The sequence below is a fragment of the Cimex lectularius genome, unplaced genomic scaffold (assembly GCF_000648675.2).
Source record: "Cimex lectularius strain Harlan isolate CLEC.00 unplaced genomic scaffold, Clec_2.1 scaffold20, whole genome shotgun sequence".
In the NCBI taxonomy this organism is placed as follows: Eukaryota; Metazoa; Arthropoda; class Insecta; order Hemiptera; family Cimicidae; genus Cimex; species Cimex lectularius.
Window position 1 is genome coordinate 1,656,009 of NW_019392641.1, and position 27,161 is coordinate 1,683,169.

At 34.2% G+C, this 27,161-nt stretch overlaps 1 protein-coding gene across 3 annotated transcripts in view; it reads left to right on the top strand.

The window, feature by feature from the left end:
- Positions 1 to 27,161, top strand: part of LOC106661487 (acetylcholine receptor subunit alpha-like) — a 356,838-nt gene that overhangs the window by 279,639 nt on the left and 50,038 nt on the right. The window lies entirely within an intron of this gene.

A 27,161-nucleotide genomic window follows, 5' to 3' on the forward strand; every position in this document is an offset into this window, starting at 1 on the left:
TAAACTCAGTTTAACTGACAGTTTTTCGTGCATGACGTCACGTTTCAACTGAATTAACTTCAAATATGCTCACTTGAACTGTCAGTTTTTCATGCATTTTGGAACTGAATTAAATTCAAATACTCTCCATTTAACTGTTAGATTTTGTGTGTCATGTCTAAACAAGTCCAAAGGCCCCATGTATGCTTAGAAGAACTGTCAGTTGTCTATATGGACGTGTCAGTCACGTTCAAACCGAAGTAATCGTAAATAAGTACTCTTCTCTCTCGGTAATGTATTACCATGTTTCATTCCATTCTTTACATCATGTCTTTGTTTACGTTTATAAATTTCTTAAATGCTAGCGTCCGAAGAAGGCAAAAAGGACGTTCCTTAATTTTTGTTATTTGGTGTTTTGTTATTTCTATACTATTGTACTAATAGCGTTTGTTAAGTAAATATCGGAATAAGAGTCTGAGTTTGACCTCGAAGAAACCAAACGAAAAACATCTGCAGGCTCAGTCGAGGAATTAAAAATACACAAAGGAAGGTTCATTCCTTTGTTGAGAAACGCCATAGTTAATGGTTGCTCACAGTGGGATGAAAAGACCCCTGGATTAATATTTTTCTTTCTGAAAAAAAAAATCAACTAACCGAAGAAAATTAAAGCTCTATTTTAAATAATTGTTTGTTGAAATGTTAATTAGAAAGATGTATAGACAGGGAGATTGTTAAGTAATATTTAAAAATACTGCGTAAAAAATTTCAAAAAACTTCAATTGAAAGTTGAATTTTCTAATATAAAAAAAAGCACATGGAGCAGAAAAAAATGTGTGACAAAAATATTAGAACGGACAGACCAAACTTTCAGGAAATATCACGGACATTGAAGTTTTTGAACTCTCAGTTCATTGTCACCTTTCTACTCTATTACCTGGATCTAACAGGTCAACAGATCCCTTAAATTTATGTATAATGTAAAAGTTATAGCATATTCTTCTAGCCTGTTCGAAAGATTCAGTACCGAAATGGTTGCTAGCTGGATAAAGCCATCAAGAGTGTAATCTATCGTAAAGGGAGATAGCGAGCCGGCAATTCCCGTTTAACCCTCCGGCTAACGACCTAACGGCGTTTGTAAATCAAGACTTTGGATCCTTAAACTTAAACAAAATGGACAATAAAACAATAAAACGAAAGTGGAAAAAAAAAAGATCCCGGTTGAGAAGGAAGGTAGAATGTTGGGTTTGCAAGAATAAAACTCGCTGACTCTGCCGCCCGGCGACCCGAGATGAAAAATGTCCTCGCATGGCCTGGTCGAGGCCTGAGCCCCATCTGCATAATAACGCTCTTTGTTTCTCTCCTGCTGGAATTCCGCCTTCGTCCTGCAGGACGAGTACAATTCATACAGGATTCATCACAGGTTTTAGTCGAATTTACATATCTCGAACTGGTCGACGCGATACTCCTTCACTAGAATTCACAGAAAATTTGCAATTTACGTATGCACACGCTTCACCCCCCGGCATAAGGAAAATTCAATTATTCAGATAAATTTTTCTACATACTAAAATACAAGTAGGAAAAATAAAAAATAAAAACAATATGGACTGGCTTCGTTTAAATTCAGTCTGTAAAACGTTGCATCGTAATGAAAGAAACTTAAGACCACAGCATTACACAGTTCCATTTAAGTATTTAGAAGTCATTAATCCTCTTTTAAAACCTTAATTTTTGCCATGATAAACTTAACACAACTTATATCCAATACATCAAAAAAATCAACAGATATTTTTTAGCTATCTCATCAGGGCAATAAATTTATTTTAAGCGTTTTACTTCATAAAAGCACAAATTCCGGTTTCTAACTATTATTGATTTGCATCCAGTAAAACATAACAATTATATATTTCATGGTTTATGGTTGTGTTATATGGTTCCATTATCTTCCACTTATTACACCATTAACTCAAGTTAAGTCAGTTCGATCTGAGTATTCTTTACCATTAAGCGAATCGTTAAAAATATAAGGCAACATTCACACATTTATGGGTGTGGTATATTAACAAAAAGTTTATTTCTACACACAAAACACCATTTTGAATTCCCAAGTCATTCAAAATCAATCCTCCCTCTCAGATATATACTTCTTTTACAGTCTCTTTCACACAATGCGCACGTACTCACTGCCTCTCGTTTTTTTAAATTACATAAATTTTTGATAATAGGGTCCATCTGTTATTGCTACATAAAACAATTAATTTGTCAATTTGGCTAAATTATTCAACATTATTTTTTTCAAGTTTGTTTAACCAAGACTCAGTGCATTCCTATAAGTGTTCCTATAAAACATCTTCCCTCTCCTTCTCTCACACACACACTCTCTCTCTCTCTCTCTCTCACACACACACACACACACACACACACACACACACACACACACACACACACACACACACACACACACAATCTCTTTTCTGACGATAAATAAATTGTCATTAATTCTCTCACGTTGTTTGCCATTCTCTCTTTCTTTATTTCTTTCACTCTTACCCTCTCTCTCTCTCTCTCCCCCTCTCCCTCCCTCACTCTATCTCTCTTGCTCTCACTCTTATTCTGTCATTTTTTAACATCTCGTCTTTGACGCTCTCTTTTGGTCTCCATCTCATTCTTTCTGTTCTCTCTCACGCATTCTCTATTTCTTCCTCTTTTTCACATTTTGCGAAAATTCAGCCATTATAAATACAACGGCATTTATTCATTAAAGTTCCTTCTGTTTTTCATTCTCTCTCTCTCTCTCTCTCACTCTCTCTCTTTTTCTCTCTCTCTCCCTCCATCCATCCCTCTTTGTATCTCTCTTGCTCTCACTCTTATTCTATAATTTTTTTAACCTCTCTTCTTTTTCTCTCTATTGCTCTCCATCTCATTCTTTCTTCTCTCTCTCTCTCTCACGCATTCTCTATTTCTTCCTCTTTTTCACTTTTGGCGAAAATTCAGCGATTATAAATATAACTGTATTCATTCATTAAGGTTCTTTCTGTTTTTCATTCATTCTCTCTCTCTCTCTCAATTTTTTTCTTTCTTAATTCTCTGTAACATTCCCTTTTTCTCTCTACTTCTTCCTTTCCCTTTCACGCACTCCCTCACCTTCCGTTTTTTCACATTTTGCGACAATTCTGTCGTTATAAATAAAACGCCATATATCCATTCTTTCTCTGTCTACTGCCTGTTTCTCCCTCTCTCTATCTCGCTCTCACTCTCATTCTGTCGTTATTTTTTAACATCTCTTCTTCTTTCTTTCGCTTTTGCTCTCGATCTCCTTTTTTCTTCGCTCTCTCACGCATCCTCTATTTCTTCTTCTTTTTCACATTTGGCGAAAATTCAGCGATTATAAATACTCATTATAAATATTTTCCCTCTCACGCAATCTCGCATCTTCCTTTTTCTCACTTTTTGCAAAAATTCTGTTGGATCTAAATAAAACGTCAATTATTCATTCTTTCTCTGTCTGCTATATGTTTCTTCTTTCTCCTGTCTCTCTCTCTCTCTCGTTTGTGTAATTTCTTGAGCCTAATTAACTGTATATGATATTATTTAACTGCAGTTTGATATATATGTATATATATATATATATTATATTCCCCATAATTACAGGCAATAAATTTGACTGTCACTGTTTTAAACATTAGTAAAATTACAATAGTACATCAATAGATATAGATATATTGATATGATCTATTCATATGTTTTGGTATATATAAAATTCTATCATAGGCAAGTTTTTTAACCCAACCTCTTTCCCCTATTCTGTTTAATATTTTATATAATTTGTCCTTAAGTTTCAAATTAAACTGACCATATTCTTTGTCGTGTTACTATGTCAATAGTTAAATTTTCGATCTGAGCATCCAGCAATCATTATCGTTAAACGGGAATTTATCGTCGTTCCTCAACTGGGGATGGCAATAAAGCATCAGAAAGTATAAAGCGACGGTCGACGGGACATATAATTTCACACTTAATCGGATTCCCTATCTCGGCATACGTCCCTCATTCCGTTTCCCCCCGAGGCGCGGTTTTCCAATTTGACTCAATGGCAAATGAAGTGAGAGTGCCGGTTGATCATTCGCTTGTTCATCACAATTCCCCGTCAAGGATCCAACGTCCGGCATTTTAACACAGTTCAATGTACAACTACTATTAAGATAGTTCTGTATTTTTTTTTTTACTAAATAGCTTTATAAGTTGGTATATAATAAATTTAAGCATGATAACCCGTTTTCTTCTTTGCTAAAAGCTGTAAACAGAAATTTCCACTTCGAGGAAACAACGCTTTTATTTAAGAAGACAGTTGACACGCGCCCAATGTCTGTCTCTTGAGATTTTCACTGCGAAGTGCTTTGGAGCATTGAAGAACGGCCTCGCTGATTTCCCAGTTGAACTCTCAGCTGGGTACTTTTTTAAAATGCCGGATTACCAATTTATACCAAAATGTACTGACGAAATTAATCATTTATATACTAAGAAAGAATATAACATTTTGAAAACAAAGCTTAGCTCAATTTCCTATCTTAAAACTACTCATAATAGTAATATAATTATACAAATAACCGCAGACCACCCCAATTTACCATTTTAGTTCCCAAATCACTTTTAAAATTTTAATTATAGCCATAATGAATTTTCCATAACAATCTTATTACATTGATATAAGTGGTAATAGATAACTACACCCTTTAATGTACGTTTTATATGGACATATCATCATTTCCTTGTTTTAACAATAATCGAACTAACACAAATATTATTTATCGTTGCGCTGTGACTTTAATAACTAACATTTAAATGTCATAAGTGGCTCATTAACTATTTAAAACAAAACAAAAATGTGACTCCTGAGGTTAATAATTGCAATTATGCTCCAAGCATAAATGACTAATTGAAAATGCCATTTGCAGAATCACGGCGAAAGCACATGGATGAACAGTAACGATAAAATTGTTATAATTATCAATATACGTGTAATATCCCTTAGAAAGAGATGTTCCAAAAGTTGTAGTTTAGGAAATATTTTAAGGAATTTAAAGGCAAAATTTATAATGTATAACAAATGAATAAGTAAATAAATGGTAAATAAAAAATTGAAATTCAAACTCATATTTGGTTCAAACGATAAATAGAAAATATTATGTGATCATTCAAAATCTAAAAATAAATAAAAAATATTTTAAAATATCCAAGTGAGTGAGAGAATGTGTGTGAGAGAGAAGAGACAGAAAAAAATAAAGTTTTTGTATGTGGGCTTGCTTGCTTGCAAATGATTTTATTGTATATTGGGCACAAATCCTAAATCGTTTTTTCCTAAATAAAATAACGATACAAGGAAAGTTATAATATCGAGTAATTTATCCAAATTGACCACTTTTGATAGGCGGACCCATATCACCAAAGAATAATGCAAATGAAAAAATAAATATGTTGATATGATATATCCATATGTTCTGGCGTATATAAAATTCTATTATAGGCAATAGAATTTTAAGTTTTAAGAAAACACAACCCCTTTCCCCTGAACTGTTTAATGTTTGATATAATTTGTTCTAAGTCCCAAATTAATCTGACTATATTCTTTTTCGTGTTAATATTTCGATAGTTAAATTTTCAATCTGGGCAGCAATCATGTCGTTCCTCGACTGGGGATGACAATAAAGCAATTTTGAGACTCAAAATGAATTTTTTGCGTGAATATTATCTGTTTGGGTAAAAAACCAGTAACTTTATTATGTACATGTTGAATGGTGCCTACATTTTTTAAAAGTCGCATAATGTTAAATAATATTATTATTCAGTTTATTAGCTTTATATTCTAACGAATCGAGGATGATGTAAGCACACAAAGCATTAAAAATATTGAAGATTTGGTTGTTAAAATGTTATTTTTATTACAGTTGCCACTTAAACCAATGAGAGCCAGATGCGTTGGTTGTATAAATTATATAACTACAATTATTCTTTTGTTATTGATATGTTGAAATAAATTGTAAAAATTCCTCAAAACAAAAGATAAGATAAAAGTAAGCTGAGAATTCTTAAATTCATAAAAGAAAATAGTATAGTAGAATTTCCTTCATTACGTTGTAACTTTTACTGTCTAACAATAAGTTCGAATGAAGTGCCGTCCATATTGTTTTTCGTTTTATTTCTCCTTTTGAAAACTGACTAAGAAAAAGTTTGTCGGAACAGTTTAATTTCCCATATGCCGGGGGTGTCACGGTACTAAAAAACACACACAGAACAATCTGGGTATGACAGCAAGTCTGAACTTGCCCCCAGGAAGGCAGTCGACGAAAATGTCATTTCAACGGCGTTAGTTCGAATGGAGACATCGAGACCAAGGCGCGTTCAGAGATAAAATAAAGGGAGCAAAAACATTCAAAACGGCTATAAACACGAATACCGTGCAACGGCGTGTAATAATTGCATATTTGAAGTAGTTCTGGTGTTCTGTAACATCTTGGCCAAATATAAAATTATAATAAGAAGAAGGGAAAAAAAAGAAATACTTTCTTTCTCTTTAACGATTTTTACTATACTATAGAATTGTAAACTTTCCTTCCATAATAATTTTTGTTTTTTACTTAAATAGAACGATATTTATTTACTCAAGCCCTTCTGGACGTCTGAATTACCAAGCCTCTAGAGTAGTTTCCTTTTTTCCCCAATTTTTCCGCTCTGTAATAAAAGGAGGGTGTAAGAAAGGAACAGTGGAGAAAATGAAGGGTTTTGATTATCTGGAAACCTATTACCCGGAGGCAATTCGTTGGGAGGCACTTTTTATGAAAACAGATTTCACCTTCTTTTCTACTAAAATTGTAACTATTTCCCACCACGAATTTCCATGACAGCAAAGCTGTATAGAACTACGGATCATAAACTTCCAACTTAGACCCTATCCTGACAGAGAATCCGACAGCATAACTGTGCTACAAAAGATGCCAAAACATCACAAAAAATAAACTCTACACCATAAAACTTTAAACTTTAAAAGCCTACGTAATAATTAATTCACGATAAAAAACAAAAAAGTCAAGAAAAAAGTAGACAAAAGAAGAAACTAAGAAAGAAATAAAATTTTGATATAATCAGATCTAGACGATACAGAAAATAGGTTGTTTAACAATATTAATCTTGACAGATTCTATTTTTTTTTGCATGTTTCGGATAATTTAGTTTCCATGTCGTAAGGACATACCGAACTTGGTTTATTCCAGCTGTTTTAAAATCGAAGAGGATGATTCTTTCTAAACTTAACCTTAACATGGAGTAAAATTTACAATAAATAAATTTTTGTTTTATAAACATTTTCTTGTTAATGGTTGCTTGCCCCCTATTGTTACTCACTGAAAAATGTATGTTATCGTTTTATTGGGTTTCTGTTGAAGGTTTTGAGGATATATATCCATCGTTGGATTTCTGATGAGGTTGTATAAGGCCAGATTGCTATATTGTCTGATAACGCCTGCCCCAGGTGAGGACGGGTCGTGATGTTGTCGCATCAATTTTACATCAAGGCCAATCACTTAGTCCCACGTTGGAAAAGGGGCGTCGGACTAAATGTTCGTGAGCGTTATCACCCCTTTGAAACTCCATCCCCTGTTTTAGGTTTCTCTTCCGAACACTTAAATGTCAATTAAGGAATAGCGACGCCTTGGTGATGTCGAATAACGATGCTATTCAAATGTTTGACAGCCATTTTTACCGTTTATAACAGGCCGATAACACCTATAAAATTATCTGTCACACTGCTGAGACAAGATAAGATGTTTTATGCGAGTAATTTTTCACACGTAGGAGGATCATTGAGAAGAGTTAATTCGAAACGATAACTCAATAATAAATACTAAAGAAAATACTAATAAAATAATACTAAATACTAAATAAATACTAACTCAATAATAAATACTAGTTACTAAAGTTGGAAGAACGACTTTGAAAGATCAAAAGAGCAATGATAGACAGATCAAAATGATTGGAAATGACTAAACTATTTGATACTGACAACATCAGCGTGTCCATCTCTTCTCCCTGGTTCAATTTTATTTGCGTTTTATCTTCACACAATTTTCAATGAGAAACTGACGAGGCATAGACGGACGCAGTAATTTGATCAAGTGAAGAGCTTTTGATATTTTGGATAAATATAGATTCAATGGTACAGATCATATGTGGTATGATCTATCTCAAATAAACAAAGAAAATTGGAAACTTTTTCTTGAACGAATTCTGACGTGTAAAAGTTATAAAAGACGAGTTTTCCTGCGAAAAGGGATTTTTACAAATGTATAAGTTGCATTCAGAGGCATTATGTGAAGAGCTTTTGATATTTGCATTAATATTGAGTCCATAGTAGAGATCATAAGTGGTATGATCTATCACAAATAAAAAAAAGAAAATTGGAAGCATTTTTCTTGGACGAATTCTGGCACTTATAAAAAACGAGTTTACCTGTGAAATCGGAGTTTTACAAATGTATAAGTTGCATTCAGAGGCATTATGTGAAGAGCTTTTGATATTTTGGATTAATATTGAGTCAATAGTAGAGATCATAAGTGGTAAGATCTATTACAAATAAAAAAGAATATTGAAAGCATTTTCTTGAACAAATTCTGACTTATAAAGACGAGTTTACCTGCAAAAAGGTATTTTTACAAATGTAGATAGATAGATAATGATTTTTATTTACAACAAAAATTATTTTACAGTAAATATACAGTACATAAAACATCCTAAACAATAGTCCACAGGCTGTCTGTCGATTTGCCAAAAGAAAAATACAACAACATAGAATAATATTAATAATGTTAATAATACAAATACTAATAGTCATAATTTACACAATACTTTATTAATAATTGAAATTATCGATTAATAACGCTCTGTATTTTAGGAAATACAAAACATAATTGTAGAGACTGTCCAAGTTCTGCCCATTCAAAAATGAAATTACTTCATTTTTTCTAAAAACAATTTGCCAAATCACCTAAGTCTGAATTCCTTCAATATAGGTCACACCGCCCAAAAATGGAAGCCATGGTTCTGTCTCGGTTTGTTATTGTGTTTGATTATCGTTCTGCCGGTTATCTTATGCTTCACGATTTTTTTTTTACAATTGTATAAGCTACATTGAGAGGCATTATGTGAAGGGCTTTTGATATTTTAATTTAATATTGAGTCAATAGTAGAGATCATATGTGGTATGATCTATCAAAGATAAAAAAGAAAATTGGAAGCTTTTTTCTTGAACGAATTCTGGCACTTATAAAAAACGAATTTACCTGGAAATGGGAGTTTTATTGTACTAATGTATAAGTTGCATTCAGAGGCATTATGCGAAGAGCTTTTGATATTTTGGATTAATATTGAGTCAATAGTAGAGATCATAAGTGGTATGATCTATCACAAATAAAAAAGAATATTGGAAGCTTTTTCTTAAACGAATTGTGACGTATAAAAGTTATAAAAGAGAGTTTACCTGCAAAAAGGGATTTTTACAAATGTATAAGTTGCATTCAGATGCATGTTTTGAAGATCTTTTGATATTTTGGATTAATATTCAGTCGATAGTAGAGATCATAAGTGGTGTGATCTATCATAAATTTAAAAAAAATTGGAAACTTTTTCTTGAACGAATTCTGACGTATAAAATTATAAAAGACGAGCTTACTTGCGAAAAGGGATTTTTACGAATGTATAAATTGCATTATGTGAAGACCTTTTGATATTTTTACCATTGATTGAGTACAATATTGAATCGAAAACTCCTTCAAAGTTCGAGAAAAATACTTCTACGATACTTGATTTTTTTTTAAATAAAAAAACCGTCGTTGGTCTCACCAGATATTGTATTTTTTTAAAAATTTAATAAATACACTTTTAACTAAGCAACAATTACTGAACTTTAGTAATCTGTTTAACGTTTTCTTTTAATTTCACGAAATATTCTATTCACATATTTAATTTTTTTCATAAAAGATGTTAGATCAATAAAAGAATATCCAAACGATCTTTCGCTTTTTGACAAATCTTTTAATTTCTCTGGCAGTGCTGTTGACTTGTTTTCGCAATGGAAAATTGTTATTCCTATCACATGGAGCCCAATTTAAAGCGTTTCCCTAGACAATAACTTGTTGCTCGGCCGTTTTACTACTTGCAATCCATAACAGATTCTTAAACCATCTCCATGAGAGACCTGTTGAACTCGCGTGACCCGGAGAAATAACGAATAAGTACTTTCTCCCGCGATTCGACCGGTTTCAATTTGTTTTGTCGTTTAAACAACGATTGGGAAAGTGGATATACAGATGTACAAATGTGTGACTATAAGCAGCTCTCGGTTTGCCGATACTAATACGAAATTTATTTATTGGTTTAACCTAAACTTCGATAATCGGAGTTGTCGATTATCAGAAAAAAAGGGTCCCGCGAGTTCGGAAATCGTTCAGATCGAAGAGAAATTAATTGGATCAATCTTTTTAACGGGGTTTAAAATAAACATCATTACCCTCGCATCCAGCTAAAGGGACCCTTAGGCCAGTCTCATCTTTCTTAACAGGCTCCTAAGCGCACTTCACTCACCACTGGTAAAAGCGAGGAGTGGAATTACGTGACTTCCAACGATTTCAGTAAAAAACTCTAACCAAAAGGGTCCACACGAGAAAGATTTAGCTATACGCGATTGAGCTAATTTCCAGGTCTATTTGGTGTAATTGTCCATTCCTGGTTCGTGAGAAGGGTAAATGTTAGATTCAACTCTAAACATTTATCAGGAGTAGGTAATTAATCTACAGTTCGACGACAACCAATTAGCAATTACTTACCAACAGAAATGATAAGGAATTTAATCAAAATACCCAAGCTTTTGTCTTTGTTAATAAATGGATTTCTGTAAGTTAGGAATCTGTTTAAATGGCCAAATTTGAAATAATTAAATACTATTTATTTATTTGGTATGAGAAACCATAAATTTCTTAAATACTTAAAATCTTTCAGGAAGGTAAATACATTATTTTCATAATAAAAATAATGTTTTATTGTGATAGTTTCGACGAAGCAAGGAAATACACTTAGACAGCAATGATCATAAACTAGAATATAACGGGAATATTATATATAAAGAAATATAGAAAGTTAAGAAAATAATATGAAGTAATGGGGGTAAAAATGGACGGTACGAGCGTTAAAAGAGCGACAGGCGTAATGAAATGGATGGTACCTGGAGCTGAATTCCTTATGCAATGGCAAAATATACATAAAATGTGACTCAAGGGAGAAAACACTCATTCGAGGAGCACCACTCAGATGTGATTAGATTAAAGAGGAACTAAAAATTTTAGCATTATAAAACATCTGCGATCCAACAGAAAGGGTAAAATTTTTCAATATCTCCTGGTTTTATTATTCATGCAGTATATTACATTATAAATTACAAAATACATTATAAAATGAGCATTTTATTTACAAACAGTTGTCTTATTCAATAAAATAAATCTTGATCGTATTATTTCGACTATTTCAAAAATGCAGTCCATATTAACAAATTATTGTGACACTGAAAAAGAAATGTTTCTCGCGTTTCACAAAAATTCTGTTTTATCGTCATGTACTTTACAAAAATGTCCATTTATTTTTAGGCAATTACGGCAAGCATTTTGTTACTTAACTTTTAGCGTCCGTCAACCATAGTTAAGCAAATAATAATTTTCACCTGTAATTTGGTCGTTTTCGAAATTGTTTGTGTGCATACGCTTGCTTTTTTTGGTCCGAAAGATGTGTAACTGTAGTTCGCTGTTATTTGGGGTATAAGTAGGGGGGGGATAGAAATACTAAAATAAACTTTTAAAAAAATATATTTTTTCTTGGAATATACCACTGTTTTGGTGTAGTTCCCTATTATTCTTAAACAGATCAATTCACTAAAAATGGAAATGTTTGGAGTTTTCGTCTTATAGATGCATTTTGTCTTCTCGGCATCTTCATTGGTATGTTTGTGTAGTGTAATGATGACTCCAGCCGGCTTTAGTTTCTGACCCTTCCTTGTGTTGAGTCGACCATTCTGGTAACCCTATAGTGGTGATTAGATTTGTAAGATGTTTATCAGTACTTTCCATTTATTCGGGTTATAAGACCGTAGAGGCATCAATACAATATAGCATTGAAGATGGTTGGTTAGTAGCCAAAGTCTGACGGACTGAAACAGTAGAAATAGGCAGACCAATCATTCTTTAACTGTTTGTAAAATTACAATTAATTAAGGTTTTTATGTGAGATAAAAAAGTCAATGGCATGAGCGGGATTCGAACCCACGATCTTCGGCTTGATACGCCGCTGCTCTATCACTTGAGCTATCGTGACCTCAATCCACTCGGATCCACTCGTGCCATTGACTTTTTTATCTCAACCAAAAACCTTAATTAATTGCAATAAATTAATTGGTCAAGAAGACCACGAAATTAGTGAATTTAATGAATTAAAATGACCTATACTTCACTAAAGCTCTCCGTAGCCATTTCATTTGTCGTCGAGAATCCAACCGATTACACGACATTTGAAAAATGGAAAAAGGAGGGAAAACTCATAAGGTGGGGTTGAGATAGGAAGTTGGTGTCCGAATGGATCGAGGTCACGATAGATCAAGTGGTAGAGCAGTGGCGTATCAAGCCGAAGATCGTGGGTTCGAATCCCGCTCATGCCATTGACTTTTTTATCTCAACTAAAAACCTTAATTAATTGTAATAAATTAATTGGTCAAGCGGACCACGAAATTAGTGAATTTAATGTTTGTAAAATATTACAATTATTAAATTGATTCATGTTTTTGTCATTCTCCTAAAGAGATATTATTATTATTATTTATTTATTTATTTTTTATTGGCTTTATGATCTTTGCATATTAGCCATGACGAATTTCTTATATATGTTGTTCAAATTGGGGGTTATCGGGAAAAAAGGGCCAGAGGCGACGGTGGGAATCGAACCCACGATAGCNTGGTGATAAGGTTGTGTTGATGTATTTATGACTGATACTTCATTTGTTTCTGACCCTTTATTCCTTTAGTTGACTTTGACCCTATGGTTGCTGTTTTGATTTGTCATGTTTATAAGTGTGCAACTATTCGGGTTGTAAGCAGAGCGAGGTATAAATCAAACCCAACTCTGGTGATGGCGAGAAGCTCTTGGTTGGTTTAGAAATGTGAATCGTGTATTAACTTTATAACATAATTAGCTTAACTTAATTTCTCCAGCTAGTGGTTCAGTTCTTGTTTGTATTCCAGACCGCATCTCATGATATCATATAAACATTAATTAACGGTCACTAAACACCACACATTTGTTAATATTATTGAAATCACATAAAATGTACATATACAGGCCATTATTGTTTTAATAATTGTATAGGTTTAAATTGTTTTTGTTTAATTATCATTGTTTTTATCCATCTTTGTCGCAAGGAAAATGCGAAACATTGAGAAAGCCATGTAAGAGAGTTTCTTTTCATTTATTTCTGCTTTACCTAGTTTTTTTTATTTGCCGGCGCATGGATTAGGGCGAACGAGAGAGAAATTTGTGATCCTCACGGAAAGCGCTTTTAGGCCCTAATAGCGAACAGGACTGAGCAAAAGGGGGACGGCATATGCGACGATACCGGGTGGGCAAAAGGGGGTGGAAATGGTGGTTAGGAGGGAAGGTTTCTGGGTCATCCCGTCCCCGGGCCACATCTCTAGTATGTCGTGTGAACTTCAACTGTCTCCGGCGGCCCTAATTTATATCCTTCTTTTCTTCTATTTTGTTTTAAAGGACGAAATACTGAGGAGGGAAGAGAAAAAAACGCTTTCACATTAATCAGCCCACAAACTGTTTTCCTTTCTCCGGTGCTTTCGAAACTTTTCGATGCGGCACGGGAGATTCCGGGAAATTATCTATTAATCATCAGGAGAACGGGTATACACCTGACGTGGAATACTTATTGAAAAATTATCTCATGAAATATTCATTGGGTTTCCTCCTCTATTACTAAAAAACCATCACTTGTTAACGATACAGTCTATCTTCTGTGATAAAGTATTCTTTTATAACTTTACCCGTGTATAACATATTTTTCAAATAAACGATATACTATCACAAAATATATACAATAATTGGGCAGGTTAAGGTAAAATAAAAAGCGAAACTAAAAAGAATTCAACGATGAACTAGATTATCGACCTGCTGGATACAAGAAGTCTTTTCAGAGGATCTTCCGAAGATCCTCTGAAATGACTTCTTAAAAAGAATTCCTTTTTCCCTCCCAACCACTGCTGGAAGGACTTAATTTTATTTACTGCATCCTCCATACTGCCTACATTACATAAGTCGATTGTCTGTATTTTCATAATTATACAAGAACGAGAAAAAAAGAATAATAATAATAAAATACATTATTATAAATAAATTAGATTTTAGGAGGGAATATATTTGTTGCCTTTTGTGCCTTTAAGAAGAGACCGAATTTCCCACAGCAAGAAGTCAGCCCTAAAAACTGCCAACTTCCACCGCATACCAAAGCGATAAAAGTAAACCCCATGAATCTAAACAAGAAAGGGACTGAAAAGAGACATGCTTATGAAAGTAAACATATTGTACAAAACAAATCAAAGTTACGGAAATTAGTCAGAATTCCTTTGCCATTGTTCTGCTTAGTTTCGATTCCAATGAAAACATCAACAAAATATATAAAATCCAATCTAAAAGGTGTCAGAAATTTGAGCTTACATATAAATACAGTAACGCTACATCACTTGTGAAATATCTCGGAGACCACCTCACAACACTGACCAAACCAAGACACACTCCAAATGTATGTCTCAACTAAATGGGTATAATTGGCCTTAAGGCACATGCTGTCACAGGGGATGCATAATTGCGAGAGCTAGAAAAAAGGCGGGGAGTAAAAAATATCATTCGAATTAAATTTACATAGAACACATTCCTTTATATTTCAGGGGAAGTGGCGAAGCACTATTACATCCCGTTACCATTATTGATCTATTTGATCCCTAGTCTAAATATAGAGGTAGTAACAATATTGTGCTCGTGGAAAAATTACAAAAAACCCACAAAAATAGGATATAAGCAAAGTGAAATCAGGCACATATTGAATAAAATAGCTTTAACGATGTCACAGGAGTAAATGATATGTGTAAATATATAACAACATAAAAATAATAAAATGTAACAGTAACTTGGCAAAATAAATACGCTAATCAATTTAAGTTTAATAAAAATTAAATAAATAAGTTAATAAATGAATAAATAAACAATAAATTAGATAAATACATTAATAAATTAGAAGACTGATATCAAACAAATATGCACCGTATGTACATTTATATACATGTTCGTATACATAATTTATAAGATTGCAGTGTGCATACATGCACACACATACACATCTGTACCCATATCTATAGCCTGATTATTAGTGTAGTATATGCTTTATTCTCCTGTTCTTTCAAATGGTATTCGTAGGGTACCTTCCGATTTCTTGGCATGTGGGATTTCTGTGCTCAATCAGATTATTGAAAATTTTTTAGTGAGCCGTTTAGCTTCGTCGTATGTCATTCTCATGTTTGTACTCTAATGGAGGAGGCTAATTGTAGTGCGGCGGCTCGAAGAGGTTACCGGCCTCAGAAATGTATTTTATGTGCACTGTAACTTCTTCAATTTGATCTGGAGGTGTAATTCCGGGGCAGACATACAGGAGGACAGGCTTTACCACAACTTTGTAAAGGAGGAGTTTATTATTGAAACTGAGTTGTGGCACAAAAGCAAAAAGAGGTAGCTCGTAGCCACCTTCCCTTTTCTTATTATTTCATATATGTGACTGGAGAAATTGAGCTTCCTGTCCAAAATAACACCTAAGTATTTGATTTTCTCACCCCATGGAATTTGCAAGCTGTTAGAAGATACTTGGTCTTAAAGATAGGGCGACGCCAGGTAAAAATTATGGCATCAGTTTTGGGGGAATTTATTTTGAGTTTCCACCGGTTACAGAAACGGGTATTTGCATCTTCAGTTAGTCTCCTCATAATTGTTTCTGGCCTCCAGGCTGAAGTAAATATGACAATATCGTCGACATACAATGCGATTTGACAATTTTTCTGCTTAGGGAGGGGATTGATAAACGAGAAAAAGTGTTGGTCCTTAAAAAAAATAAAGTTTAAAATAAAGTAAATAAAAAATATCAAAATTCCGTGTACAAAGGTGATCTCCGTACAATTTTCGAAAGGAATATCATTTGCTTAAGTGACTCTAAATAAAAACACCGCCGAATTAAATCGTGCAGAAAAATTATTGAATGGTGGCTTTTCAGTCAATCTCTCAAAGAATTAACATTCTTGAAACTTTAATTGCTTCCAAAATTAATAAAACAATATTGAAAAATTATTTGGAAAGCAAATGGGGTTCTAAACAGGAAACACAAATTTTTTTTATGACGTGGATGTTTGTCCTATCTCAGAATTGCACATGGAAAAACATACATCTTCCTTAAAATCAGGTTGCAGTACGATGAGGGTTAAAGAAAACATCCATCAATATCTAATACCAAATAAAGAGGTTCAACTTATCGCTATTTCCATGAAATAGGTTAAGTACAAAATTAACGAGTTGGAGCAATTTATTATCCATCATTCCCTCTCACCAATTCGGTTTCCGTTCCCAACACTCCACTATCCAACAATGCTTCAGAGTAGTCGACACCATCTCTCGGCCCTAGAAAAAAGGAGTATTGCCTGGGCGCGTTCTCAAACATAGCACAAGCTTTCGACAGGGTCTGGTTTTTAAACTTAAGCGCTTCCTACCCTCCCATTATTACCTTTTAATGAAATCCTACCTAACTGATCGCTGTTTCAGAGTGAGGTGCTGAATTCTCGGAAGTCAATCCTATATATCATTTATACTGCTGACCTACCAACAAATCCTGACACTATTATCACCACCTACGCGGACGACACCGCAATCTTATCCTGTAACTCTAATCCTGTCCAAGCTACCTCCAATATCCAAGAACACCTTGAGCTTATCGAAGACTGGTGTAAAAAATGGAGGACAAGGCTGAACGAAGAAAAATGCACTCCGTGTACTTTTACGCTGAAAAAGCAGGCTTGCCCTCCATTGTACATCAACACCAAAGAGATACCAGTTTCCACTCAAGTCAAATACCTGGGACTATATCTCGACAGCAGACTGACGTGGAATCCCCATACAAGACTTAAAAAACAGCAACTTAATACAAGACTTGGACTATTACGAAGACTTTTAAGACCGATATCGACTTTGACAATTAAGACAAAACTAACACTATACAAGACTTTACTAAGACCAATATGGACATACGGAGTAGAACTGTGGGGCACTGCCCAGCCTTTCAATATCCAGCGCATCCAGTCCTTCCAATCGAAAGTTCTTAGACAAATTGTCAAAGTACCTTATTATGTCACTAACCTCACTATCCACAAAGACCTCAACATTCCTTTTGCCAACGAACTAATCCAGTCAAAATTCCAAACCTTCCATACCAACCTTTTGAACCATCCTAACCATACTGCTCGAACCCTATCCACTCATCCCTCAACCGACGAAGGCCTCGGGACCTCCTTGATACCTAGTCATGCACTGAGCGCCAGCAATGGCTGGCTCCTCAAAGCATGTGTTCTACCTGTGCAGTGCTGGCATTAGTGCTAGTGTTGTGCTGTGTGATTTATAATTCATGTGAACATATTAGTATAATATACAATTCTGTATAGGTAACAAATAAATTTAAAGAAAATTATGCATCTAAATTCAACCTTAAATTCGACGTCTATAACTTCCTTAAAAATCTATGAGAGAATTATATAGAGCAAAACTTTAATGTTAAAAATGGAACAAGATCAACAACTTAAACAAAAGAACTAAGAACGACGATCGGCATAATGGGATGGATTTGACCAGTTTTAATCTTTTATAAAGTATTAGAACATGCTAACAATTAAGGGGTTTTTCATTGACTTTTTAGTTGCAATTATCCTTCCTCTTTCTGGCTCTGTTCAACAAGAGACCGTGTCAGAATTTCATTTTTCTTCTTTAATGACCTTATGAACTTTGCATATTAATTCGAACCAACGACCGCATTCTGAATGAAAAAGATTGAGCCCCATGAATAAAATATTAATCTGGGAAAAGTTAAAAAATGGCAAATCTGAAAAAAATAATGGGAATTATTTTGTTTTTTAAATTTAAAGGAAAACAGGTTCAAAATTGACTTCAGAAGTCCTGTTAGACAGTCACAGAAAGAAGATCTAACCATTTTAAATTAAACACATTAAACACACTAAGATTAATTGAAAAATGTATATTTCTTTAAATAACTTCTATTTTTATCTCTTTATCAATTTTTATATTTTTATATTAAATATGGTTTTATAGTTCTCCCGATATAAAAAAGCCACAATTTATTTTTGTTTCGATTTGTAATAAAATTAGAAAAAAAACTCGTAATCAAACTGATCATACTGTATGGCAGTAACCAATTCTATTGTTGTATTTGGAAGTAATACAATTTCGCTAATTTAATGAATATATGCTTGAGGAAAAGCGGAATCCATGTTGTGCTGCCATCGTGCTCGCGCAAAAACGCCATAACGAGGTTTTACTGTATTTGCATGAGATATATGAGATGTGTTTTTCATTTTGCTTTCTTTCTTTTTATTTTTTTTTTATTCACTACGCCCTTTTCTCGCCCTATCTCCCTCAATGACGGAAAATTTATGGACAGAACTTCTAACGTTCAAATATGAGGTTCGTTTGTATTCGTTGTATACTGAACAAATTTTAATGAAAAGAAATAGTAAAATATTTTAATTATAATAGGATGAACAAGGGCTGAAATGAACAAAACATTTTTGCCTCGCGGTCGGAAATTTTCGATTGTGAATCTTTCATGATATTAAATATAAAATTAAGAAATATGATTTTACTGTTGGATAGCTAGGTTTAAAAACCTACAAATATTCAAAATTATTCAATTTACTTTCTCCTTACCTAAATAATACGTCAAAATTGCTCAAGTTCCACCAGGACGGTACGAGCGAGAGGTAACAGAAAAACCTGAAGATTTTACCAGTTACCGTGTCAATTTTTTTTTAAACCAAATGAAAACATTAGTGGCAGGTTACGAGAAGTAATGATCACCTCAAAATGAGAAAATATAAACCTAGTTACAACAGAAGAAATAGCACAAACTTTCTTATTAAAAAACGCCAGAATCTGACCTTGTTACTGGAGAAATATTAACATAATTATCGAAGGGGTTTTTTGCTTCAATTACCCTAAAATATATCCCTAGTACCAAAACGGGAAACCTCCAAACGAGGTAAGAAAAATTATAGTCCCGTACAATCTACGACCAACAGTTTTTAAGCTTTTCGAAAAGGTATTTGGAAAAATAGAACAAATATTTCTTATTACAAAATTATTATGTTGAATGTGTTAATCTGAACAAAGAAATCCTCTCAAGGAATGGTAAACCGTTTAAATTTTTAATGGTACAGCATGATCATGATAAACGAAAGCTTTTTCTCGCTGTAAATCGCCCAACTGTCTCTGACATGTGATTAATGGTCAGTAAATTGCAAGAAAGGGTCATTTCGATCCTCTTTTGACGTATTGGCCAATTGTCCAAACCAGCCGACAAGAAACGGTGGCACTTGTTTAATTATACAAGTTCCACATCTGTAGAAACAAGCGTGCAGATCCGGCGGTTCACGCCGCAGCAAGATTACAGCTGTAAGACCGCCCCTGACTGGAGTCAATGAATTACTTAGGGGCCCCCTAATTTCAGCCTGGAATGTTATAATCAATCTTATGGCCTGCGGCCCCACCCCCGTCGAAATAATCTTCTTACAGCCCTTATTTGATTACGAGTCGAGTTTTTAAACGTGTAATTAAAACGTTTGTCAAGTTTTATTCTCTGCTTATAAATCTTCTGATCACTTTCCAGTACTCCTTACCCTAAACATAATCCCACTCACCAAATAAATCAAACCGTCACTTTCGCATGGCACAGTTAACTGGAAACTTTTCCCAAAAAACATTCATTTCTCTTTAAACTTAAATATTTCCATGAAATCTGCCAACGACGGTGCTTTGTAAATTTCATCAGTACCATACTTCCTTGGCACAATCCTCTCCTAGAACAACAATTTACCCACTGATGACAATTTTCCAAACCACAACCACTCCCTTTTAAAAGCCAAACGTCAAGCTTGAATGCATTTGCAACAATCCCGTTATCCTTCCTATAAAAAGAACACTCAACCGGTTAACTATGCTCCTACGAACTCAACTCTCCTCTTCCCAATACAACAAATACCACCCTTTCTACACACGATAACTCCCTCTGGCCCGCTAATAAAAATATATTAAAATAGTACTCAGTTGATTCTCTATCTGTTTACTTAATGACTCTGGTTCAGCAGCGTGAAAAATAAATCAATACAACACATTTAGAGTCCAACTTTATTTCTCATCAAGACATAAATGATGCCCCTCACGCACAACAGATAATGCGTAACCTTAGTACCACTTCCTGTAGCTCTCCCTTAAACCTTTTAATCCTTCTGAAGGTAAGAACCACATTCACAAATCCGCTGGACATGATCTAATTACCTCCAGCTTACTACGAAACCTCCCACAAAAGGCCATAGTTTTCTTAACCCCAAGATGCTGGATGTCCCAACTAAAGATGAACCCCCGTAAATTTATCATTTTTCAGATAATTAAAGTATAAATTTATACTATTTTAAACCTATACACTTATAAGAATAATAATGGACTGTACATGTACATTTTATGTGATTTCAATAATATTAACAAATAATTAAGGTTTTTAGTTGAGATGAAAAAAAGTTAAATGCACGAGAGGGATTCGAACCCACGACCTTCGGCTAGATACGCCGCTGCTCTACCATCAGAGCTATCGTGAACTCGATCCACTCGGACATCAACTCCCCATCTCAACCCCACCTTATGAGTTTTCCCTCGTTTTGCCAATTTTGAATTAATGATTAATTGGTCAAGCGCACCACGAAATTAGTGAATATTAACAAATGTATGGTGTTTAGTGACCGTTAATTAATGTTTATTTGAGATCGTGAGATGCGGTCTTGAATACAAACAAGAACTGAACCACTAGCTGGAGAAATTAATTTAAGCTAATTATGTTATAAAGTTAATACACGATTCACATTTCTAAACCAACCAAGAGCTTCTCGCCATCACCAGTGTTGGGTTTGATTTATTCCTCGCACTGCTTATAACCCGAATAGTTGCAATACACTTATAAACATGACAAATCAAAACAGCAACCATAGGGTCAAAGTCAACTAAAGGAATAAAGGGNTATATATGATCATCACAAAGTTGCATTGGTAAACCCCCATTTAATTTTTTCAGTAGTATTTAAAAATTTTGTTTTTGCGCATGTGCACTTTGCGAAATTGTTCAACTTTCTTTGTTTCAATAGAAAACCCTAATTTTTATTACAGGTATGAACTCTACGAAAAATTTCATGAAATCGTATAAAACGTGCAGTGATGCGAAAATCGAAAATTGCGCGTAAGCAATTTTAACGCGAATATTGAGAGTGGCACATGATTATTTTAACGCTGAATCGTGAGGTACTTACTATTCTGTATTAGGCGTCAAATTTTAACGTTAAAAGAATTAGCCGTTTTTGTAATTGTGTTAATTTAATTATTGCTTATTCTTTCCACAGACGATCAATATAAATAAATGAAAGTTTTATTTCAAAAGTAAAAAAATAAAATAAAATAATAATAACTCTAACGCATCTGTTCGAATTGGCGCCCATATTCATTGACTCATACGCTCACTTTTCACAAACTCTCCCTATTAAGTGTTCGTTCTGTTGACTCCGGTGTAACTGTTGCATAGGCTTCAACAATTCTGCTTTTGAGTTCCTCACTGTTCATAATAGGACATAACTCAGCATCGTACACGTTGTTCTTCAAGTAACCCCAGAGATAGAAGTTCACAGATGTCAAATCTGGTGAGAGTAAATAAGTCGATTTAGGAATAAATCTTTAGCTGGTGAAATGCCATCGCTCACTATCTTCTATTCTAAAAAGATTCCGTCGTTAATCTCATTACTAAAGCTCACAAACCTCCCAACCACATATTCTCCTACAGACCATCAGCCTTCTACCTGCAATATCCGAAAAACTCCTTTTAAGTCGATTAGTACCCATCCAAGATGCTCATAAAATGATCCCCTCTCACCGATTTGGCTTCGTCCACATCAACGACGATCTTGTCGACGCCATCTCATCTGCTCTGAAGAACAGAGAGGGCGGTCCTAGATGTGGCACAATCTTTTGATAGTGTTTGTTGTATGCTTTTTAAACTTAAACTCTTCCTATCCACTCATTCTTATTGTATCCCGAAAGTTTCTAACCGTATTCTATCTAACCGAACGAGGTCCTTGTTCTTAATCGAATATTCGAATTGTCTTATTAATACGTATCCTATATTTTTAAAATTACTTTCGCTTTTCAGTTTTTACCATTTTTAACACTTTTTCCCGGGGACCGCGGTAGCCGAGTGGTTAGCAAGAGAGACTCTCACGCCGCGGTCGTGGGTTCGATTCCCACCGTCGCCTCTGGCCCTTTTTTCCCGATAACCCCCAATTTGAACACACAAGAATTCGTACTATGGCTAATATGCAAAGATCATAAAGCCAATAAAAAAATAAAAAAAATAATAATAATAATATCTCTTTAGGAGAATGACAAAAACATGAATCAATTTAATAATTGTAATATTTTACAAACATTAAATTCACTAATTTCGTGGTCCGCTTGACCAATTAATTTATTACAATTAATTAAGGTTTTTAGTTGAGATAAAAAAGTCAATGGCATGAGCGGGATTCGAACCCACGATCTTCGGCTTGATTCGCCACTGCTCTACCACTTGATCTATCGTGACCTCGATCCATTCGGACACCAACTTCCTATCTCAACCCCACCTTATGAGTTTTCCCTCCTTTTTCCATTTTTCAAATGTCGTGTAATCGGTTGGATTCTCGACGACAAATGAAATGGCTACGGAGAGCTTTAGTGAAGTATACGTCATTTTAATTAATTAAATTCACTAATTTCGTGGTCCGCTTGACCAATTAATTTATTGCAATTAATTAAGGTTTTTGGTTGAGATAAAAAAGTCAATGGCACGAGTGGATCCGAGTGGATTGAGGTCACGATAGCTCAAGTGGTAGAGCAGCGGCGTATCAAGCCGAAGATCGTGGGTTCGAATCCCGCTCGTGCCATTGACTTTTTTATCTCAACTAAAAACCTTAATTAATTGTAATTTTACAAACAGTTAAAGAATGATTGGTCTGCCTATTTCTACTGTTTCAGTCCGTCAGACTTTGGCTACTAACCAACCAAAAAAAAAAAAAAACACTTTTTCCTACTCAAGAATTTTTGAAGACGTATACTTTTAACTTCTCCAGTTATAATAAAACCGGAGTTAATTTAATTTAAAAAACTAAATAAATAAATAAAAAACTAACGATTTAAAAATTGATGAAAAAAGATGATTTTTAAAGCGATAAAAGATTTGGCGGATTTTCGACTCACAATTGCGTTTCGATTTAAAAACAGAAATAAATAAATCAAAGGGAAAGCTAGAAAGATTTACGCCTTTCTTTCATTTCCCCCTGGCCATTATTAAACTTAATTAAAGCTTTCATAATTAAAAACCCGAATGCCCGGTAGATTTATACAATTGGGAAATTAAAAATTAAACTGCGCGACTTTCTGTTGAGGTCTGCCTGGCGGTTAACTGCCAGTTCATTCGCCTCCTTTTCTTTCCAGGTCCGCCTGTAATCGCTTGTTTAGTCTGACAGACTAACCAATTTCTCATCTTCATTGAAGAGCCAATAACAAGTGAAAGTTGAAAGGCGAAAAACATAAATATTATAACAATCTTTTAAACAACGAGGATTATCTCAAAGGATAAGCTAATGCCCAACCGCAGGCTCGGCAGTGCGAGCTGAGACAGAAAAGGACGAGGAAGGACTCTCTTTCAAGTTGTTGAAGACACCTGCTATTTTTGTGTAAATGGCAAGTAGTTGTGTATGTCACAGATCACTTATTTCTCTTTTATTTCTTAATCTGAATATATTTATTTTTTAGAAGGTTATTGTTATATGTTTTATATCAACTAAAAACCGTAATTTAATGATATTGATTGGTCAAGCGGAAAATTAGTGAAGTTATTGTTATAATTTATTTGGGTCAGGTCCCAATTTTTGTGTTTTTGCGATTAATTTGTTTGAGTTTGTGGCACGGATATTTTTTTGTTTTTATTTTACACTCGTGAGTGAAACGAGTTGCTTCGTGTGAAGGGGATCCTCGCAATCGTTATAGAAGGGGATGAAGGAGATGGTTATAAATATAAATAATATTTTTAAACCTTTAGCGTGTTAATAAACGAACTATTCGTTTGTTCTATGTAGACTAACGAAAAAATTGCGTTTTTCCATATTGTCCCCTCTTAATCCCTGATCCGGTGAACCGTAAGCCATCTCTGTTTGAATTTAAACTCGGTTAACTAATCGCCCGTTCGGGATGGCTTTGAAAAGCAGTCGGCCCAGAAGAAAGGAAATGAGAAAAGTTTGCTAAGGGTGGAAGGGCTGCAACTCATTAAACCTCATTAAACGTACGCCTGTAAGGGACGAATTTTTGTTCATGTACTATAGAAATTGAAATTCCAATTGTTGAGCCTTGTTTTATTTTTGACACAATGCTTTTTTTTAAGATTAAGATTAAATATGGCAGGGATTTTATACTGTGCCTTTTAATCAGCCATTAGTATTACTGTACCGTCGCTAATTGTATTATTACCGGTGAGTCGTAATGCATCAATATATTCACAGTCCTTTCCCAATATGGTTTGCGTGTTTTTGCTGGTTTTGTCTGCCAGATACGTTTGGGCGTCTTGGGTGTTTGATATGTTTATTATTATCTCAGGCAAGATTCAATTAGATTCAAAGCCACAGTTGAAAACCAATTTCGTATATTCAAATAAAATTTCACCCCAATAATTTCTTAAGAAACTGAACGTAGTTTTTCGGTCTCAAGAATCACAATCCAGAATTCCACATTTCATAATCGATATTTGCTCATTCCAACTTATTCTTAATTTCCTCCAGTAGTGCACAGTATTATTTTCTTTCAGTAGCAGTTTTAGTGGCAGTTTCTATTTTTAAAAATTGTAGTAATTACAATTTTTTCAATTTCATAAAATATTTGTGTTTTTCAAATAGCAAGCGACATTTTAGTATTGCATTTTTAGTTGCATATTCATCAATTAAATCGATTTCATAAAAATGGCGTAAATCATTTGAAATTCGTTCATATAGTTTCAAATTATTAGTGTCCTCCCTAGTTTTTTCGAAAACTGCTCAACTTAGAAAATGTACACAGTATTTTTTAACATAAGCTCTGCTTTTAAACATGGCAATATTACAGTTTTTCCATCTCTTAAAAAATATTTTTTTAACAGTAACGTACATATTCAATTGTAGCTTCATACTTTAAATTTGTCAGAAATCAAAAAATTGTAATTATTGCAATGCTTGAAAAAAAATGAACGTTGAAATGCTTTTTTAGGTTGACTAGGTTTTGGAAAACAAAATAACAATTAAGTTCACATCCTGTATACAATTTAATTTTTGCTAACAATAAACAATGGTAAAACACGTTTCTAAAATTGAATTAGGCAGAATTATAAGAAATACCTTGTGACCAAGCTAATAATCAATCTAATTTGATTAATAGGTCACAATACTGTCAACAGTTCATTTACTAACCACTAAGATAATTTTTAATTGTAGTTTGGCCATATCACCCTTTTTTCTTTGTAGATGAACATGCTGAAGTTTCACCACCCATAGAAATAATTCCCAAACCAACAATTCTTTCTATGGACTAGGGTTGGTCTGAAATTTCAGTAAATGTGTCTTTCATGAAACCACACATCGTATGGACCGAGTTTGGCTATTATTTTTTTATACATATTTTTTTAATTGGCTTAACTATCACACATAAACATCATAGCTATTAACACATTAAGTCATTTAAAACCTTGTCACATATTCATTATTTATTATGGGATTGGAATTTAAAAGCTGGCCACGAAGGTTTTTGTATCTCGATCTACTGGTCTCATGCTGTACCCGACTACGTACAATTCTTGATCGTCCGTGTTCGCACAACTTAGCACAAACTTACTCTACAATGAAATATAATCATCCTTCTCACAGTGGAAGCGACATAATTTTGCGGTTATGTGCGCACAAGTAAGACATACGACTCGATCAATCAACATGGGATTTTTGCGAACTACACATGGGTCTCGAATCTACTGGACTGCCCAATCTTCCCACCACTTAAATCAAATTTATTATGTAAATTTTGAATGTCTTAGACTATTAATAAGATTCCATAGCGTGGTTTGTGAAACACATTTATGGCGGTTTTGCCTCACCATATAGTCAAAACCTATGCCTGGCTAGACCTTAAAAACAGCACAGACCTGAATCTGCGAACTGTCCTGGAAAAATTGGCACAATGTATGTTCTGTCAGTACTTTTACCCGATATGTATGTCCTTTTATGTTTAGTCAGGAGAAAAAAATCCGTTACCCTCTACAGTAACTCTTTTCTAAATTTTACGTGCGATCCGTCTGAATATTTTCGCGTTTCAACTAGTTCAGCAACGAGGATTTGAACTGATTAACGGTTCATTTTTTAACATGTCTTTTTTTGAGACAAATCGCTGAAGCACAGTACTAGTAAGGTTCAAAAATATTCAAACTTAGCCAGCAAGTCGGCCTGGCAAATATCCCCGTGCACTGAGTGGCCAGGATCTACGGCGATGGTCAGTACATAATTTCCAATGTCTCCTTCAAGGATTCCATTTAACCCCATCACACATTTTGACTTGGTTAAAGATTTGAGTTCCACCTGACTATCATACCAGCACCCTTGTGGATGGTTGTACTTGTGAAAACCTATAAGA